The sequence below is a fragment of the Perognathus longimembris genome, chromosome 17 (genome assembly GCF_023159225.1).
Source record: "Perognathus longimembris pacificus isolate PPM17 chromosome 17, ASM2315922v1, whole genome shotgun sequence".
Classification (NCBI taxonomy): domain Eukaryota; kingdom Metazoa; phylum Chordata; class Mammalia; order Rodentia; family Heteromyidae; genus Perognathus; species Perognathus longimembris.
In genome coordinates this window covers 1,990,530-1,995,502 of record NC_063177.1, presented here as the reverse complement: position 1 = coordinate 1,995,502, position 4,973 = coordinate 1,990,530, and positions in this window count along the sequence as shown.

Below are 4,973 nucleotides of genomic sequence, written 5' to 3'. Positions count from 1 at the left end.
GGATGGTTCCCTCCCCAAGTTGGGGAGTTTGTTCATTCTACTTGTTTTTCATTGTTTTCCTTTCACATTCAAATAGGCTTACCCTGGTTACTTTGAACATGTTTCTGCTTTTTTATTCCAGAGAAAAGAACCCAAAATGCCCCAAGATGGTATTAATGAGATAGTTTGGAGAATTCTTCCTCTTAAATTTCTTACCATAAGCTAGCAAAATCTATAGAGATTTTGGAAGAGAGCTGGGAATATCAGTGATGGAAACTTTAGTAATGTTTATTGGGTTGTAGGGTTTGGAGATTTGTGTGTGGGCAGGCTGAAGGGCCCACAGAGAAAGAAAGCACACCCAAGCAATGGGAACCCTGGAGGGCAGATGAACTGTGCTCCAGGCAACATTGGGCTACACGTGGATGGAACTGGAAGGCAGGACTCAGAATTATCCCTACTCAGGAAGTAAGTGGTATCATATTTGATCAGTGCTTTTATAGATAACTCTTGAAAGAACATCTGGATGATTTTTATAGTAAAAGGAATAAAAAAACAGTATTTCAATATCCCGTGTTTGGCAAAACAAGTAATCGTGTCATGAGTATAGTTTCTCAATGGACAGAATTACTGAGTGCTTACATGTGCTTGCCATGCTTCTCAGCATCAATGAAGTTATTTCATAATTAACGATCTTGTGAGGAGCATTATTACTGAAAGGATATGTCCTTGCCATCCCAGGGGACCATGCGGAGATAATCATAGACAGGAGAAGAAGGTTTATAAGGGGGTTTATTAGTGGGCCATGGTTCCCATGGGAGAGGGAGCTACATGGTGCCTGGGGGTAAAGGGGAAGTAGGTAGGTAGGAGTGGCTCATTAGGTATGAGTGGATCTAGGGGCTAGTAGGAGGAGTTGAGGACCTGAGGCTAGAGAAATGCTAACATTCACCCATTTGTTGCTTATTAAAAACAGAGGAGGGGTACCAGGCTGGGAGTATGGGCGGAGGTTGTTTCTTCTGGAGCTACTTCCTGCTGTAAAGGGGCGAAGTAGTCAGGGTCCCTGATTTGTCATTTGGCTTGGTACTATCCAAGAAGTATTTGTTTGACAGTTTGGTTGGTAAAAGTCCTTATCATTTCCATGAGAATAGTTATCAGGGCCAATGGGTGTCATAGTCTCTTCTGGCTACATCCTGCAGCTTGGGCACATCAAGGAGTCACTGGGCCTGGGGTCTTCAGGGTCCAGATCTGCACTGGGAAGAGCAGTGTAGTAAGAGGATGGCCTTGAACTGCAAGTTCCCAGGTGGCATCCTGGGTGAGGGATGTTATCCTGTTAAAAGAGACTTTTGAAAAGGTCAGGTAAAAGGCTGACAAGTTCACAGGACCAGTTAACATGAACAACATGGGAGAACACACCCTGGGCACAAGCCAGAACGTTCCATTTGGAACACAAACCCAATTGTGGCCCATTACAAGGAAGGAGGAATAACTGGACTGGGGGAAGGAAGGAAGTGTTTAGGGATAGTGGACTGGTTGGGAGTAACCAGTCAGAGGCGAATATATATATATATATATATATATATATATATATATATATATATATATATATATATATATTACAAATAGCAAGTAACAAAGGCAAGAATGCAAGTTTCTGTCCAGATGGAACATGGATAGATATAGACATTAGGTGGGTAAACAACTATTCCTCTTGGTCTCCCGGCTCTGAATAATTTTGAAAGGGCAAGTTTAAATTGATTCCATTTAAGATGAGATTTAATCTCCTCTTACTCCTCTCCATAGTTCCTTGTTTTCAGGATTGACCTTGTCCTGAAGGTCTAGGTGCTCATTGCTTGGATAGCTTGTCCCAGTTGGCATTCACGGGTTTGAACTCAAGGCTTGGGCACTGTCCCCTAAGCACTTCTGCTCGAGGCTAGTGCTCTACCACTTGAGCCATGGTGCCGCTTTCAGCATTTGGCTGGTTCTCTTGAGCCAAGTTTCCAGTCTGGCTCTTTGCTGGTTATTTGGGAAATGGAGTTTTAGAGGGATATTTTTTTCTTCCCCAGGCTGGCTTCGAACTGTAATTCAAGGAATCTTAGCCATAAAAGCCCTTTTTTATTTCCAATAAAAGCAACAGGAGAACAATAGGAGTAGAGTTTACCTGTAACTTGTTGAGAATTGACCAACAAATACTTGCCAGAGTTCTGCTGTAACACTTGGAGAATAGCAGACTGAATGAAATCCATGTACCATAAAATCAAATCGTATCATTTAACCTTACTGGCAGGTGGAAGAGAACACAAATGAATAACAATCAAGAGGGCAAAGGTCAGGACAATGTAAAAGTCTCAGCTACAGTGGATCTGAGGTGGCTGTGTCTTCTATCACGAATCAACAGGCTTTGTTAGTCACGTGTGATGGAGGCGGGCAGGAGAGATGGTTGGAACTGGGCAAGGCTGTAGTGGCATTTCTCCTGCTGGGTTGCCTGCAAATCTCTACACACACTGGCTAAAGACATTTGAAATCTCTCAGTACTCCCTGGTTGCTTAAGCAGGGTGAAAATGTTAAAAAAAATTTTTAGAAGGCTTGGGCCTTTAACCATCCTTCTAGTCACAAAATCCACACAGACCAAAGGCCAACTAAGTGACATGGAGGGGGAAGACACCAATGCTACCCCAATGCAACCCTGTGGCCACCAAACACAACTCTGATGCTTTTAACCTTGGAGAAGTCTCGGTCGCAACTCTGCCATGATAGGCCTGCTATAAACCCAACTCTAATCTTTGGGGGAGGGCAGGGCAGAGCCAGGGCAGGAGCACTCTGGGCCTGTCAAAATCTTCACAGGAAGATCACCAGTGACTCCTAGATTCCCTGAGCAGTTTTCCATGCAAGAGAGAGAGAATAAGGAATCAGTAGGAGTGAAACCAGGCAGTTTGGGAGCAGACTGTGGAGGCAGCTTCCTGTAGCCACAGACTGCCACAGTCCATGCAGCTAGCATACATGTCGACCTGCATCCTATAAGGCAAAATATGAATCCTGGGTCAGGAAAATCTAGGTTAGCAGCCAAATTTGCACACTCATTCCAAAATGACTCTGCTCCCTTGATCTTAAAGAGTTTATGAGATCACGGGAGAGAAAAATGGAGAAGCAAAATCAGGATCAGATGTACACTTGACTTTTAGCATAGATAGACATAAAGAATAACACACTGGTTTTACATCATTGTACTTATACCACGTGCTGCATATTAGAACCTTTTGGAGTTTTTCTTAGACACATTTGCTTGCACCCAAACACGATCAGTTTGGGTTTAAAACCTGGGTTTTTTCTTTTGGCTTGGAGTCTGGTGATAAGAGTTAGGATTGCCTCCAGGTTATTCACTGTGACTCTACCCACAGGCTGCAAAGATCAGTTTAACACAAGACTTAAAAGTAAGTTAAAATAGTAATCAAAAGCAAGTAATTTTGAAGCCATGATGCCAGTTTTTACATGATTTACAGACAGACAGCTTTGGGGCACAAGCTTTGGGGCGCACTTAGAATTTTTTTTTCATTGGCCATGTAAGTTTTCTGGAATTCCAGTGGCAAAATGATATTACTTTGCCCATAGTTTAGAACCACGTGGTCAGTTAGAAAACAAAAACTTTTCCAGCAAACAAAAATTTTCAGATTATCCAGCGAGGAAATGGAGAAGCCACATTTTGAGAAACCAGTTCAGCTCAAATGGGGAGCTGAAGTGGGATGCTATGACCAGAGAAGGTCCAGTAGATGGGAGATAGAACACAGACACATGGCAAGGCATAATGGCGGTGGAGCTGGTCAGAGCCTTAGCAGGCTCACAGCAAGACACCTCCACCTCTGAGCATTTGAATTGCAAGGTGGCCTTTACAGAGTTTAAGGTGGGGGACAGGGTTACCATGAGCTTGAGTCTTCACATCCGGGCCCTGCCTTGAGGAATTTGGCACACCCATACCTGGGGGATGGGTGGGCTTCCACCTCCAAAAGTTTTTTTTGGAACCTTGATGGAACCAAGATGACACTTGCTAAAATCAATTCTATTGTCCATCACATGGTCAATGCTAGAGAAAACTTAAGATTTAGCCAACAACAAGCAGAATTTAACCGAATCTCCAAGCTTAACAAACATCAGTAACAAGGACAGAAAACTTTTCTTTGTGTCTTTCAAAACAGATGTTAAACAAATATTGGTACTTTTGGAAGCTATTACCAGCCCATCCTATATCACAGGCAGGCAGGCAGAGTTTAGAGAGGCAGAAAGAGAGAGAGAAAGAGAGAGAGAGAGAGGGAAAGAGAGAGAGAGAATTCCATCTGCCCGAGCGCTCATATAAGTTATGTAAGTCCTGTAAAATATTACAAATTTGTAAGATTAGCTCAAACTTGAGCAGATTTCCTGAAGTTTTTAGACTGTCCCCCACTTGATGAGTGACCAGTGGAGCTGAACTAGAGATCAGTTGACTCCAAACACCCACAATTGCTGATTCCCTTGACCTAGCCCAGTGGCTTAAGATCGGCTTAAGAAGCCCAGTGGCCTTCCCTGGGAGTGGGGCTCAGAACTTGGAGCCAAGATTTACTGTGGCCCAGTGGCCTTATGGAAAATCGGATCCAAGCCCCTGGCTAATGGTCACTCACCCTGGTTGGAGTTTCAAATCTGTCGTTGTCGTGGTGGATAGAAGTAGAGAGCTCGGTCAGGAGAAGTTACCTCAGTGGTCCCCTGGGTGGGCTTAGGACAGGAGAATAGGTCCTGGGGGCAGCTTGGAACCCCCAGAAATGGGGGAGCAAATCCACCAGGGAACCTATCTTGGGTTTCCGCACCAATGAAAGGATATGTCCCAGCCATCCCAGGGTACCATACAGAGATAATCACAGACAGGAGAAGAAGGTTTATAAGGAGGTTTATTAGTGGGGCCATAGTTCCCACGGGAGAGGGAGCTACATGGCGCCTGCACCTTATCCAGGTGGCAGCTTCTCTCTCTGGGGGTA